Genomic DNA, 17,094 nt, shown 5'->3' on the forward strand with positions numbered 1-17,094 from the left:
ACAGGAGAGGTCTGCTGCACCCTGTGGGTTGCTCCCTGGCCGGCCAGGGATCGAACTCCTGCTGCAGAGGCTGTGGATTGCTTCATAGTGCGGTGCTTAACCCCTTGCGCCACCGGGGAGGCCTCTTCCCATTTTTTTTTTAAATGACAGTAACACAAGTCCCTTGAGGAAAATTTTAAAACATGATAAAAGCAGAAAGATGTGTCAATGCAAGTACCACACAGGCCCTCAGCGGTCGGGGGCGGCGCATATGCTAAGGACTATTTTTCGAGTGAGTGAGTCAGTACAGGAGAGACCAGGTCCAGGCTGATTTGGTGGTCTAGTGAGCACTTTATGGGTTAGATTTGTGAGAATTCAATGAAAACGGACATCTAGCATTCCTCAAACAGCTACCTTCTCCTACATGGTTTCCATGAAAATATTGTGGTAAAGATAGGCCTTCCCACGAAGCCTGTAAATAACTTATGAATAAGGAAGTAAATATTTTATACCTCAGAGAATTTTACATATGGTAGCTTTATGAGAGTATGGGAACTGGTAGCACTTTATTTTAGTCTTACATTTTTAAGAACTGCTCTATAGCTACTGAACACCTCTTACAATGTCTCAAGGCGTTTATCATTTAGTGTACTGTGAAAATGAAATGTGGCACAAGTAATAAGCGGGAAAATTGAGTGTGTCAGCACTGGCTCCCAGCAGGAGGTAGGACGTGCATCGGGCAGCAGATGAAAGCCCAGGGACCAGGAGGACAAGGAAGGGGGTGGAAACCTGGAGCAGTCAGAGACATTGGCGTGTTTCCCAGGGCGGGAACTAATGATGGGGTATCAAGTTCAAATAAGAGTCTGATAGTTCTCATCATAGCCAAGCAGTAGGAAGTGTCTCAAGACAAGTCTGCTGCTGTTAAGATGGGCAGAGCAGACAGAAGGGTGCCTGTGAAAATAAATTCCTTTTGGCAATTCAGTCAGAAATTAATTCATGTAATTATTATTTTATTTTTTATTTCCATTTCTGCTCTTGCAAATGTGCGCTTGTTCCACTCACCCTCCACCAAACCATTCATGCTAAGACCCACTCCACTGCTCTCCCTACATTGGGGAAAACAGGAACAAGAATAAACCACTGGGGCCTCCCCGGTGGTGCAGCGGTTGAGCGCTGGGTTGCAAAGCTGCCCGCAGCCTCTGTGGCGCCGGTTCGATCCCCGGCTGCTCCCCGGCCACCAGAAGAGGGTCCCGCATGGCGTGCAGACCTCTCCTGCTGCCCGTTGCTCCCCTCAGCAGTGTACTTCAGTCCTTCTGCCTGCTCTGCTTCCCGCTCTGGCTCTGGTGAATTCTCTCACCCTCCCGTGCTTCTGACTGTACCCAATGCTTGTACAAAATAAATAAATAAATCTTTAAAAAAAAAAAAAAAGAATAAACCACTGATGGAAGATTCTAGATGGAATGTGTTGGTAATGAAATGAGAGGATGCAATACTTGACCTCACCAGTGGTAGTGATGTTGACGGCATGTCTGGAGGCACCCCCGTCCTCCCCCAACATCAGCCCTCTGTGGCCTTAGGGTTCTACATCCTTGGGCTCCAACAGCCTGGAATGAAAACTTCCTTCTGCATAGATAGGCCTGCGAGGGTGTGTCTGTATTGAACCTGTATAGATGTCTTTTCTTGTTATTATTCCCTGAACAATACAGCGTTTTGGAGAACCACCTGGCTTTTGGCTCACAAGTAGCTAACCCTTAGCACCTATCCTAGCTCAGAAACATTGGAATAATTGTTTTTTTTTTTTTAAAGATTTATTTATTTATGCATATAAGAACCGGGATATAGGCCAGAGGTATGGGAGGTGAGAGATTCACCAGAGACAGAGCAGGAACCAGAACAGGTAGACTGAATGAAATACACTGCTGAGGGGAGCAGCGGGTGAGACAGGAGAAGTCTGCTGCACCATGTAGGCAGCTCCCTGGCCTGCTGGGGATTGAACTCATGCTGCAGAGGCTGTGGATTGCTTCATGGTGTGGTGCTTAATCCCTTGTGCCACCAGGGAGGCCCCGAATACTTGGGTTTTGCATCTTGATTTTTAGTATGCAATTAAGTTTTGTGCTTTCTTCTTTTGAAGCAACTTAAAAATTTTTCTCTTTTCTGCATTCTCATTGCTGTATTCTAAATTGGATCAACATCCTTCAAAGCCGTATACTGTTGAAGGTTCCTGGAACTCCAAGTTCATTCTGTTTGTACCATCTAAGCTGAAATACTCCTGGTGTGACTTTGCTATTATTCAACAATATACAAATCCTCCCTATTATCTTTAAGGTACATTTTAATTTTCTTGCCTTTAGCACCTGTAGTATCCCTTGTTTTCTACATCTGTCTGCAGAATCTTTTCTTTCCATCATTATCTGTTTCCCCCTGGTCTTCAGGTCATATCTAAGTCTGTTCTAGACTAACTTAATTTATTCATTATACTTTCCCAGCTTAGAAGGCTGTTCTGTTTTTCGCCCATTAGTTAGACTTACCTCATCATTTATTAATTTTTTCAAATGGTGTTGCTTCAGTCAAATGAAAAAAAATGTGGTTTTAGAAAGCCTCTTTTATCCCATTTTCCTGGCTCCCCAATCTAATTAATAGGCAGACTTAAGAAATGTAAGGAAAGTAGTTCTTTTCCATATCTTTGTACCAATCATTTGTACAGAAGTAAACAGCCAGTGGGTGAGGAGAGCTGGGTTCTGGGCTCACTGCCCAAGCCTCATATATGTTGATTTATCACTAAGCAGAGAGGCAGCAAACAAGCAGCCCCGTAGAACTGAGAAGGTGAGACCTGTACCCATTATTAGGCACCAGAGCTAAAATTCCTTAATAATAGCATGTCCAGTTTTCTGCATGAGTAAGAAATTCCAAGTTAAACATTTATTATAGTCTATGGCAGAAATTCTGTAAGTGTCTTAAGTTTTCACCTCAGTAATTTCCCCGGTAAGTCAACCCTGCTCTTCACCTGTTTCTCCTTCCCTGATGCCTGGAATAGCTTATTGCCATCCCGTTTGATGTCTCCGATTCCTTTGTTCCCTTCATTGTTTTAAATTCCGTAACTTGAATATGATTGATCAAATTTTCTATCTATATATTTTTTCTTGACACTGAAGATCAGTTGAGGCTGCAGAGCAAGAAGTTCTCAAGGGATCAAAAAAGAAGTTCTGTGAGTTTCAGCATTTTAACTCATTTTCTCTGTTTGGAAAAGCAAGCACTGTAATAACCCAAAGTGAATGAAAAGATACCCTGCAATTTACAGAGTCTCTGACTGGCTGCAGAGCCCTGCTGAGTCATGCAAAATAGCTCTAGGACAGTGCTTCTGTCCCTTCTTCACCGATGCTGTGGCCATCGAGTTCTCTCAACTCTCTAAATTGGAAAAGTTTACTTAACCCAGCACACTGTCAAAGTAGGTCGTCCTTGGTGCAGCCTGACCTCCAATTTCTTTCCTGCATTGGGCACAAATGGAATTTCAATATAGGTCCTCAGTTTATGTGCCGTTCCTTGATGCCTGAACTTTTGCTTATTAATTTGTTTTTAGAAGCCACCTGCTCACTCTTTTGGAAATATCTGCCTCTTCTCAATGCATACATCTGAAAGTGCAAGTATGCACTCATCTCTCGGTCCCTCCAGGGAGAATAATAAAAATGGTCATCAACTGAGACAGTGCACAGCCTGGAGAGAGCCTCATCTCTGCCCTTGGTTCTGTGGCTCAGATTGATTTCGGGCAACTGCATGCTTGGAGGGAGGGCTGCGAAATGGGCCTACAAATGGGGGCAATGGATGAAATTTCCTTGTTTGCTTATACCAAGAAAGAGGCAGACTTATCTTGATCTTTTTTTTAATATATATGTCATATATAATGTTTTATATTTATGTTAAGTCTCTATCATTTTAAGGCTTTCCTGGTCAAACAAACAGAAATATCACCCCCCCCCCCAGCAAACTAAATCCCAATAATAATGATTTTAGTGAAAAAAAAAAAGTAGCATTTTCATACAGTGAAATAGTTTGCTCCCACGCATAACTATATTTTCAAAGTGTATTTGACAAAAATTGGAAGTGTTCATCTTAAGTAAAAGTATATTACCTCCATTTTGTAGAGAGATGTTAGGACCTACCTTTTGTAGGTGAGCATAGAAAAAATGCTAAAAGATGCACAATATTAACAAAGGTTATTCTGTGAGGTGGGATTGATTACAGTGGATTAATTTTTTTTTTACATATTTATTGCAGTACTTTTCCAGACTTATGTATATATTTTTGAATGATTAAAAAATAAGGGTAAAGTATTTGCTTTCTCCCTAAGTTATTTGACACCCTGAAGTTCCTTTGTTGAGTGAGGATTCCCCCAAAGGTAAGGGAGCTGACTAGTTGAGCTGGCAGAGTTAGGAATTGTCCCAACCTTGTGGGACAGGTCATATGTGAATCCTTGCATGAGTTTTGGGAACCACTATTTTACATGTGTGTGCTTATCTACCTTTAACTGGAGGGAAGTTTGAGTCCTGCCTTCATGGGGATGTTCACGAGGGAGTTTGGAGATAAAAAAAACGAATAAGAAAGTCTACTTGCTCTACGCTTTCATCCAGGATTGCCTGACTTGTTGAAAATGGTGGAGGATTATGGGGGCATTGATAGTGGGTGGGGTGTGATGACTTACATCTGAAGAGGTGAGAATTTGTACCATAGTCAGTGTTGTAAACCAACATTACCCTCAGTAAAAGTAATATGATTTTTAAAAAAGAAAATAGGTATAAAGCAATCTTACTATCCAATGAGGAGTTACTCTGACATAAGAAAATTTTCTTTAGGGAGCTTTCCTGGTGGCCTAGGGGTTAAATCTCAGCGCTACCACTGCAATGGCCTGAGTTCGATCCCTGGCCAGGGAGCAACCCACATGGCACAGCAGACCCCTCCTGTCTCGCCTACTATTCCCCTCAGCAGTGTATTTCAGTCAGTCTGCCTGTTCTGCTCCCCACTCAGTCTCTGGGGCATCTTCTCACCCACCACACTTCTGGCCTATACTCCAGTTCTTCTACGTAAAAATAAAGTCTGTTAAAAAGAGAGAAAATTTTCTTTTGGTGACAGCAACATCTATAGTCTTGTTACACAGAGTTAGTTGCTTAGAGAGGGGCTCAAGTCTTAGCAGTCTGCTTGCTTAGCCCAGAAGCTCAGAGCTAGATGCTTTGCTGTCTCAGAAACTGTCCTTAATGATAATGTTTTGGGAAGTGTTATTGACACCTTTCCACTAGCGGCTCTCTTGTTTTTCTAAATCATATCAGCACCCCTCTTTTATTATTTATTTATTTAAAAAATATTGTATTTTATATAATTCTTACAGCATTTTTCATTTTTGCAAAATGTATGCAATTTCATTTTGGTTATGTTCCCCATAAAATTGCATCCCCCCTTATTTTGACCCTAATCCTTCCTCTCCCCGCCCCCTCTCCCCCCGTAGTGTGTCTCTGGTTTATAGTTGCTTGTTGATTTTAATTTTTACTTTCTATTAATTAGTCTTTTTCCTCCCTTATTTAGGTTTTCTAAATTCCTGCTATGAGTGAGACCATCTGGTATTTTTCTTTTTCTTTCTGGCTTATTTCGCTGAGCATGATCCCTTCCAGCGCCATTCATGTTGCTGCAAATTGCATGAGTTTATCTTTTTTGATTGCTGAGTAATATTCCATGGTGTATATATACCACATCTTCTTGATCCAGTCATCTATTTTTGGGCATTTGGGTTGTTTCTGTAGCTTAGCTATTGTAAATAGTGCTGCTATAAACATAGGGAACACACCTCTTTTATAGCTGACATTTACCTTTGGCTACTATCAATTCTTTTTGGAAATTATAAATAGAAGGAACAAGCATAAAAATGTACATTCAATATTACTTGCTTTGTTTCTGTGTATGGAGGATGTATGTTTAAATAATGATAACCTATTTCATGAAAGCACAATAACTATAAAATGTAAAATGATAACCTATTTCATGAAAGCACAATAACTATAAAATGTAAATTTTAATATTTTCCAATTTGGCTTTTGAATATTCAATTTTTGCATTAAAATGTGATTACCATTTTTATTTCTTTTGGCCTTTTAATTCACTGCCGTTTTGTAATTTGAGGCTTATATAAATTAGCTTCTCTAGACTGCCAAGGACATTTTGAACATTAACTTGCATTTTTATTGGTTGGATCATAGCAGAAATTAAATTAATATGAACTTCTGCTAATGAGTTCTTGATTTATAGAAATGAGATATGCCATTAAAAACAAAAATCATTAATTTAGAGTTTATTGTAGAGAAGGCAAAGTTTTAAAAAAAATTTTTACAGCTGTTGTGTTATTTTCACTTTCTCCCCTTTCTCCCTCTCTATTCTCTTTCTCTTCTCCCTCTCTTCAGTATACTCCCCTTAGAATCCATCTTCCATCCCACACTGCTCCAATGGCATTTTCATTATTCATGAAATTCTTTTTCACAGAATGTCCTTGTTTTGCAAGACCAAACTATCCCTTTTTTTAAAAAAAGATTTATTTAATTTACGCATACAAGAGCTGGGGTGTAGGTCAGGGGTGTGGGGAGTGGGGTGAGAGGATTCACCAGAGACAGAGTGGGGAACAGAACAGGCAGAACTGAAATACACTGCTGAGGGGAGCAGTGGCGAGGCAGGGAGGTCTGCTGTGCCATGGGGGTAGCTCCCTGGCCAGGGATCAAACTTGTGCTGCAATGGTAAAGATTGCTTCATAGTGCTAAGACTTAACCCCTTGTGCTACCAGGGAGGCCCCCAAACTACTTATCCTTTAAAAATAAGACCAAACTAAAGGAACTGTTCCTCTGTGAAGACATCCCAGTCTTACCTGCCCTCTCCCATGCTCTGTCACACTTAAGGAGCCTTTCTTCATGAACACCTTGTCATGTCATGTGAAGATGTGAGTCTGGGCCTCCCCTGGGGGCACAGGAGGTTGAGCGCCGTGCTGTGAAGTTGCCCACAGCCTCTGCAGTGCTGGTTTGATCCCAGCCAGCCGGCAAGGGTCCCACATGGCATGGCAGACCTCTCCTGTCTCGCCTGTTGCTCCCCTCAGCAGTGTATTTCGTCAGTCTGCCTGTTCTGTTCCCCGCTCTGTCTCTGGTGAATCCTCTTATCCTCCCACTTATCTGGCCTGTACCCCGGTTCTTGTATAAAAAAAAAGATGTGTGTCTGGCAGGGCATCTGTCTCACTCATTTCTGAAACCTTGCTACCTCTCATGGCTCAGTGTGTGATTATTAATAATGAACAGTGAAGAAATTGCATTAACATCTTATCCAAATTTAGGCACTGTGAATAACCATGGCAAAGATTGCTTTTCTTTGCCACTTAACTTGATTTTAGATATCAATTTCCATGTTGTCATGGAATGCAAAGTAATTTCAAACATAGAAATGTAATATTCTTTTATAGAAACATGTGAAAGATCAAATTAAAAGAAAAATGATGTTTTTTTCTTAATTACAGACCCATCAGTCTTCTGCTTCGCCTCTCACATCTGTAGTCTGGCTTTATTATCAATAAATGGCAGTTCTGGGGCTCCCAATCTAATATCCTAGATGAGGAACAAGCTGATCTTGGCACAGATATTTTGCTATTACCGTTTTCATTTGTTTTGCTTTGCTTAATTGAGAAAAGTCCAGTTTAATAATAATTTTAGAATTTATTAATCCTTTTCTGTACAAATCTATTACTGAAATAGATTTGGAATTTATTATCTTTAATTCTTTAGAAGTATTGATCTTTGCTTACATAAAATCCTTCTGTATGCTAATCTGGATGACCTGGACATGTATTCAAGGATGTATGTGCTCCAAAGAAGTTTTTATTGCAATAGTCTTATGATGACCAGCATGAAAAGGAACAGGCCTTGCAGAAATAATTCCAGAACTAACTGTTACAATCAGTGTGTGCCTTGGGTCCTTTTATTTAAAAATTTTGATTTTATAACAAGGCAGTTTTTAGAAGAACTGAAAGTATAGCCTCTTGCTATTTTATAACAAATACTTATTTCCATAAAGTACATATTTTATATATTAAGAAAGTTCAGGACTGTTCTCTAGCAGTCCTTCTTAATTCACAGATAAAATGGCCTTTCACTTTTGTAAGATAACAGATTAAATTATTTGGTTTTATAACAACAGGAACTTAGAGACTTACTTATCTGGAAGCTAGCATAATGTGTTTGGATTTCTTTCTAATCAATAGCACCAAAAGATAAAAGGCCAACCTTTAACACTGATTAAGTGATCTATTTATATAGAGGTTTGAAACAGCTACCTTTTAATTATTTTTCAAGATACGGCATGTTGGCTGGGCTCAGCTGGCCAGTTCTTCTCCACTCGGTGTTGATGGGCACCAGAGTCTCCCAAACTTCTCCTGGGCTGGATTCTCCACAGTGGATCATTCACCTGGCTGCTAGTTGGTGCTGACTATTGACAAGAGCTCCTTATGTCTCCTCCACGTGGCTTTTTTGTGGCTTTGCCGTAATGTGATGCCTACACACAATATGGCATAAGTGGGGGATATAAGTGGAAGGTGTCTGTCCTCTTAAGGCTGGTGCTCTGATGGTCACTTCCATTGTATTCCACTGGTCACAGTACACCATTACAGGAAAGGCCTCTTTACGGGGAAGCAGAGATCAACATTAGTCTCTATTTGGGAGTGGTACATAGATAAAGGAATGGAGGAAACTCATGTATCTATTTCTTGAGATTATCTACCACAAACCCCTCCTGAAACATTCATTTTCATGTTATTCACTATTGAGTTCTATCCAAAACCTTGTTGGAAATGTTGTTTTTTATGGAAGCTGGTGGCTTAGATTGATGATCCCTTTACAGTGGGAATTAGTAAATGAGGATCTGTGAGGCTTTTGCAAATATATGCAAAATTTTGTATAATTGTAATTTTTTTTTCCCCCTGGGGGAAAGAAGCAGTAGTGTTTAGCAGTCAAGTGGTTAGACTCAGGAGTCTCATGTAATTTTCCTTTAAATCTAAACTCTGCAACTCACTAGTTATTTCATTTTGAATGGATTCATCAAGCTCTCTAAACTTACATTTTTTTTCATTTATGAAATGAACATGATAATAATAATGCTGTGAGGCCAAATTTAATTTGGGAATTCTCTAGGGAAGGGGTTCTGGGCAATATAATTTCAGTTTAGGCAAGTACAAAGTTTTACACTACTTAATTCGTATTTTTTCTCATCTGTACATTTAAATGGATCCAGAATTTCAGGAAAGGGGTGCTCTCCTCCTCAGGCTTTGTCCTGTGGGACCCATACTTGGATATCCACAGTAGAGAAAATGCACAGGAAACTTTTGGTTACAAATAGCGGCAGTGATATAACTCATCTTGTTTTTTCTGATTCTTTGAATTTCAGGGAGTTCAAGTCAAATTTTTACCACTAAAGAGTAACTATCTTGAAACTCCTCTCTATCCTTTTTTTTTTTTTAGCACTTTCTTCTTTATTAGTCCTCTTTATAATGACTCCTGTATTTGAATTTTTATTTTGTATATTTATATTATTTATCACTTTATGTAAGTTAAAGATGTTTATATTTTAACATGCTTTACCTTTTTTTGATAGGAAACACAATCACATAATTCAAATATGTGTACAGTGTAAAGTGATTAGAGTGAGAAGCCTCCCTTTCATTACTGCCTCATGCCTGCATTTCTTGTTGCTCTTGCCAGAGTTTTATAAATGCCTAATGAAGAATACAAAGCAATTTTACTTCTCTTTTTTATTCAAATGGTAGCATGTCAATTACATGGCCCTGTATACTTTATTTTTCATATAACAAATAAATATACAGATGGCCATGAGCGATCTCTCCATAAACATAAATATATGAGAGCTTTCTCTTCCTTTGGGGGTAGGGTGGAGATACACCAGAAATTGATAAATGGTGAGCCAACTATAAGATATATTCCAAAGTTCAATCAAAAAATTTTTGTTTTACTCATTGTGATTATGGTACATCCCATTTATTTTTTTCCTCCTCATTCCTAATAATGGAATTGGCTGTATCTTTTCTGGTATCATTGGACATTCATTTAGTGTTTCAGAAGTGTTCATCTCTCTGCACAGTTCCTATATTAATTCTGAAATATGTAAAAATAATCTTCAAAAGTAAATGGTCTCAACTGCCACTGTGCCTGGGGCAAATCCTCAGAACTCAGGCAGGTGAGTTTTCTTTACATCAGCTTGACCACATTGCTCATCCTTGACTTGAGATACTGCCTCAGGCTCTCAATCGGTAGGCTAGTCACCCCTCCTGGGGGGATTGAATTTGCACTGAAACCCTTCCATTTTTTGTCTTGATTAGTAATGTCAGTTACCTTTCTCCGCTTCTCTCTGGCTCAGAATATCTGCTCTTGGAACCACATGGTTTGTGATCCCTTTCCTTAGTTTTCTCACTACATGGAAACCCTTGCAGCCACATCTCAGAGAGTAGGTTAGACTCCCACACACACTACTAAGTTAAATCCAAGTTCACCATTCTTCTGTGGATTTTCTAGCTTGTACTAATAGGGCCTCAACTGGGGCATTGTTGTTGATATGGGTTCAGTTTCTGATTCCCATTCCACCCCCACCTCCAATGACCACATAACACCAGGCTCAACATGTTGTGTATATTATGTTCATTATATTTATGGATCAAACATTAGAACTGATATTATTGAATAACCTATTTGACTTATGTTGGATTTGATGAGGTAAAATTTTACTAAAGTCATAACCTCCAGAAAGTATTTCAAAATAAAACTGTTATACAATTGCTTTTCATATCTGGCTAGTGAGTAGGAAATGTGGCTTTAACAAAACTGGTATAGTCTTGCAAGTCTTACAAAATTTTGATTGGTCACTGCTGGCTCTTGTCTGATTACATTTCTTGAGTCATTTAGGCTATTTCCACCTACATACTAGGTGAACTAAATTAGAAAAGAATTATCCAGAAACTAAGGTACCCATTAATCTCTTTTCTTTCTTTCTTTTTGTTTAAAAGATTTATTTATTTTATTTATACAAGAACTGGGGTAGAGGCCTAATGTGTGGGAGGGTGAGAGGATTCACCAGGGACAAAGCGGGGAACAGAATAGGCAGACTGACGAAATACACTGCTGAGGGAAGCAGCAGAGGAAACAGGAGAGGTCTGCCGCACCATGTGGGACCTTCACAGGCCGGCCGGGATTGAACCAGCGCTGCAGAGGCTGCGGACAGCTTCACAGCGCTGCGTTCAACTGCCTGCGCCACCAGGGGAGGCCCGATCAATCTCTTTTTTTGAGTTTATCAATCATAAGTACCCATTCACCTTATATGTTTGCATCTTAAAAATAGAAATATTATTGTTTAAAAAATTATATATATATATATTTTGCATCATTGTTCATTTTTGTACAATGTTTGCTTTCTCCTCTCAGGTGTAGTCCCCATGAAAAATTAGAAACATTATTTACATTGTACTGTATTAATTGCAGATAAAGTATGTCAAACTGCTCATTGTCCAAGAATAACCCTAACTGACAAAATTTGTGGAGTAATCACAGATAATATTAAATAAGGACTTGTCCCACATTCACTTTGAATGGACTCCTAAAATCACAGATGGTATGAATTAAGGATTTCAGTTGAAATGAAATAAAAACACATGACTTTATGCACATCTTTCAAAGTGTCCTTTATTAATTGTATGGGAAATTGGAAGATGATGGGTGTTATTTGTTCAGCTTCATATTTTATATTACAATTATACCAGATCATTGATATTACCAGTATTCTATGAAGAACAAACAAGGAGAATCACATGTGTAAATGAATAGACAGAAATCATAGCAAGAGTATGTAGAGAAAATCCAAATCAAAAATAAGTTGAAGAAAAGAAATTTGATTGTGATTTAATTTTAGGATTTTTTTGGGCAAATTGGTCTTTTTTATGGTTTCCTCCAATGTTTACTTATTGTTAATAGGCTTTAAAAAATATATTCCCTCTACTGTATGGAGATTCCGCGACCTGCTAAAGATGGAGCTTCCATATGATCCAGCAATTCTACTCCTAGGTATTTACCCAAATGACACAGAAACATTAATTCCAAAGGCATCTGCACCCCTATGTTTATAGCAGCGCTATTTACAATAGCTAAGCTATGGAAACAACCCAAATGTCCAAAAATAGATAACTAGATCAAGAAGATGTGGTACATATACACAATGGAATATTACTTAGCAATCAAAAAAGATAAACACACGCAGTTTGCAGCAACATGGATGGAGCTAGAAGGGATCATGCTCAGTGAAATAAGCCAAAAAGAAAAAGAAAAATACCGGATGGTCTCACTCATAGCAGGAATTTAGAAAACCTAAAAATCAAAATCAACAAGCAACTATAAACCAGAGACACACTACGGAGGGGAAGGGGCGGGGAGAGGAAGGATTAGGGTCAAAATAAGGCGGGATGCAATTGTATAGGGAATATAACCAAAATGAAAATGCATACATTGTGCAAAAATGAAAAAAGATGTATGAATTATATAAAATAAAATATTAAAAAATAAAATGCAAAAAAATCCCCTCTATAGCACTCTGTTCTCTAATTATTCAAAATATGATTTCTTTTTTTTTTGTGTCCATTCAACGGAAAATGAAAATGATGTTTCTTAAAAGAAGGTACAGACTGCATGAAGATCTATCTTTCTAACTCAGTGCACTGAAAAGAAGCAATTTCTTTATTCATGGCATCAAATTAGAAGTAAATGAGGAAAATCTGATATGATTCCAAAGTAAAAGAACTCTATTGATTCTCCAAATCTTCAGCTTTTTGTTAACACTCTTATAATTGCTGTTAAAAAAGCAATTTAGTTCTTAGAATTCTGGGAGCAAATGCCCCTGTTAGCTGAAAGGCACAGACATGGCCTCAGATGGTGACTCTATATTAGTTGAGGCAGGTGTCTGCTAGCATTCAGGTTGGCAGCCTCACTGCCAGACAAGGGGCAGCCATGTTGGCGTGCCAAGAAGGTGATTTGACATGCACAGGGCTTTTCCCTCTAGCTGCCGATTGAGTGCAAAATTGCAGGCTGTGTTTGGACCACAGAGATGCTGGTTCTCATAGCAACCTTTGCATCTTCTGTGCCGCGTACCAGCACAGCAGGGGGAGGTGCAGCATTCTGGATCCAAGTTCAGTATAAAATGTCCACATGTATGATTGAAATCTTGGGGAAGAGAAAGAAATGTTTGACAAAGTTTACATGCACGCTGCAAAGGTCAAGAGTGGCTGTGGGGCAAATGGACACAAATGAGAGGCAACTTAGACTTCTAAGTTCAGGAATGAGAACTCCGCAGATGTGCAACAGATCTTCCTTAGATGCCTGCCACTGAGAGGACTGTTCTCGTGGCTTAGCAAAAAGGTATTAGGTGCAGCACTGAATTGCAGGTAACTTGCAGGTAATTTAAAGAGATAAAACAAATATAAGAAAGGTTGTAGTAAAGGTTGTAATAAAATACTTAAATGATGTAGATAGATGGAATACACCACAGGCATTTAAGGAAAGAGATTAGTTAGTATTAGGTGAGGTTATAGGACTAGACTTTATGGTGTGGATGGGATTTACAGAGAAGGTAGCATATAGGGCAGCTGGGCCAGCTCTATCCCTGGTCCCCCTAACCCTACTTCCCCACAGTCCAACCTCCTATCCTGCCCCCTGTTGTCAGCCCTGGCCCAGTTTCTGAGCCTCCCTGAGTGGGGGGTTTCTGAGCTTTGGTCTCTGCCAGGTTTGCACATCTCCTTTGTCACTCAGCAGGTCTAGAAAACAATGCCCTGGTGATCACTTGGGTGTTACCTTATTTTAGGGTTCACATGCTTTGTGGGTTAAATTGGGTCCCTCCCACCATTTGTCAAATATGTTGAAGGTCTAATCCTTGGTACCTGTGAATGTCACCTTATTTGGAAATAGGATCTTTGCAAATGTTATTAAGTTGACTTCATAACAACGTAGGGTAGACACTAAATCCAATGACTGATGTCCACGTAAGAGACATACAGAGATTAAAAAAAAAAGCCAAATCGATGTGAAGAGTCCTAAGGGGCAAAGGCCGTGTGAGCATGGAAGCAGAGACTGGGGTAGTGAAGAAGCTGCAAGCCCAGGACTGGAGCAACCAGTGGATCTACTGAAAACTGAAATAAACTGCTGAGGGGAGCAGTGGGCAAGATAGGAGAGGTCTGCTGCTGAGCCATGTGGGTTGGTAACTGTGTGGGTCAGCTGCCTGGCCGGGGATTGAACTCATGCTGCAGTGGCTGGCAATAGTGCTGAGTCTTAACCCCTGCGCCACCAGGGAGGCCCTAGATGTCTGTTTCAAGAGCTGAGCCCAGCATCTTGTGAGGCAAGGCTCTGAAAGACAAGAGTTACCATAAATCCTTGCAAAGCACCCTGTTTAGTTCTGCATTACGCACTTGCTCGCTCTTGTGAGGTGGGGAAGAAGTTCATTTACTGTTCTATTCACAGAATCACAAAAGCGACTGATGCACATTCACCTGTATTTCCGGGCAGTCTTGTCATTTACTTATTAAAATCTTCAGAAAATTTGTAGGTTCGCACATTGCTCTCCTGAAAGGAAATTATGTTCTTCCTATCACTGGGTAAGAAGCAAAAGTCATGTTGACTTCTTGAAAAAGAGAGACAGTACAACATAGGAAAAAAAGGAAATAAAAACTGATGAACATGTACACGTGATTAGCTGATCTTGAAATATTTGCCACACTTTATTCGTTTCACCAATTATCAAAAAATGGGAAGGTGTCTTAGGAGTTGAAATATTGTTGTTGAAAATGAAAATATCAATAAAGCTCGTGGGGGACTACTATGCTTTGTTGTTTTCATAACCATGAATACATTTTTCAGGATGGAGATAACAATTTGGTCCCGTTAGATAAATTACCCTTTGGAAGAAAAGACATAGAAATATATTTTTTGTGTGTGTGTGCTGAGGTGTGACGCTACCCAGCATGCACACTTTTCACTTCCACTCAGGGAATACTTTGACAATGGCAGTATTTGATCTGGAAAGCCTCCCCTCAGAGCCTTGACCCCGTGAGCCAGCCCAAATGTAATGATGCACTTTGGGGGCGGCTGTGGGATTTGAATAGGGAGAGCCGGGTCCCTTGGTCTACAGGGGTTCTCCTTTGTCATTGCCGAACCTAACCTTTGAGATACTCATTACTTTTTTTTTTCTTGTTAAGCAAAGGATTATTTTATTTTTATTTTTTTATTTAAATTTTATTTTTATATTCCCCATACAATTACAACCCCCTTATTTTGACCCCAATCCCTCCTCTCCCCGCCTCCCACCCCCCATAGAGTGTCTCTGGTTCATAGTAGTTTGTTGATTTTGATTTTCACTTTCTTATAGTTATTCATTTTCCTGGTCCCTTATTTAAGTTCTCTAGATTCCTGCTATGAGTGAGACCATTCGGTATTTTTCTTTTTCTTTCTGGCTTATTTTGCTGAGCATGATCCCTTCCAGCGCCATCCACGTTGCTGCAAATTGCATGTGTTTATCTTTTCTGAATGCTGAGTAATATTCCATGGTGTATATGGACCACATCTTCTTGATCCAGTCATCTATTTTTGGGCATTTGGGTTGTTTCTGTAGCTTAGCTATTGTAAACAGTGCTGCTATAAACATAGGGGTGCAGGTGCTCTTTGGAATTGATGTTTCTGTGTCCTTTGGGTAAATACCTAGGAGTGGAATTGCTGGATCATATGGAAGCTCTGTGTTTAGTAGGTCAAGAAATCTCCACACAGCTCTCTGTAGTGGTAGGACCAGTTTGCACCACCACCAACAGTGCAGGAGAGTTCCTTTTTCTCCACAACCTCGCCAATATTTGTTGTTGCTAGTTTTTTTAATATGTGCCTTTCTTATTGGTGTAAGATGGGAGATACTCATTACTTTTTTTTTTTTTAGAGATTTAAGTTCTAGCTTCTACGTTATTTTTTATTTTTTTTAAATAATAAATTTTATTTTTATATTCCCCATACAATTGCAACCCCCCCATTCTGATCCCAATCACTCCCCTCCCGCCCCCCACCTCCCCAAAAGTGTCTCTGTTTCATAGTTTTTTGTTGATTCTGATTTTCACTTTCTTATAGTTATTCATTTTCCTGGTCCCTTATTTAAGTTCTCTAGATTCCTGCTATGAGTGAGACCATCCGGTATTTTTCTTTTTCTTTTTGGCTTATTTCGCTGAGCATGAGCCCTTCCAGCGCCATCCATGTTGTTGCAAATTGCATGTGCTTATCTTTTTTGAATGCTGAGTAATATTCCATGATGTATATGTACCACATCTTCTTGATCCAGTCATCTATTTTTGGGCATTTGGGTTGTTTCCAAAGCTTAGCTATTGTAAACAGTGCTGCTATAAACGTAGGGGTGCAGGTGTTCTTTGGAATTGATGTTTCTGTGTCCTTTGGGTAGATACCTAGGAGTGGAATTGCTGGATCATATGGAAGCTCTATGTTTAGTAGGTCCAGAAATCTCCACACAGCTCTCCATAGTGGTTGGACCAGTTTGCACTCCCACCAACAGTGCAGAAGAGTTCCTTTTTCTCCACACCCTCGCCAACATTTGTTGTTGCTAGTTTTTTTAATATGTGCCATTCTCACTGGTGTAAGATGGTATCTCATGGTAGTTTTGATTTGCATTTCCCTGATGACAAGTGATGTTGAACATTTTTTCATATGCCTGTTGGCCATTTGCATTCCCTCTTCAGAGAAGTTTCTTTTTAGCTCTTCTGCCCATTTTTTGACTGGATTATTTTCTTTGTTGTTGTTGAGTCTCATCAGCTCTTTGCAGATTTTTGTGATCAGTCCTTTATCATTAGTGTTGGGTGCAAAAATGTTCTCCCAGTTGGTGGGGTTTCTCTTTGTTTTGGTTATTGTCTCTTTTGCTGTGCAGAAGCTCTTTAATTTGATGTAGTCCCAGCTGTTTATCTTTGCCTTCACTATCACTGCTTTGGGTGATGTGTCTGTAAAGATGTCTTTGATGTGCAAA

This window comes from Talpa europaea (assembly GCF_964194135.1).
Source record: "Talpa europaea genome assembly, chromosome: 13".
Lineage (NCBI taxonomy): Eukaryota > Metazoa > Chordata > Mammalia > Eulipotyphla > Talpidae > Talpa > Talpa europaea.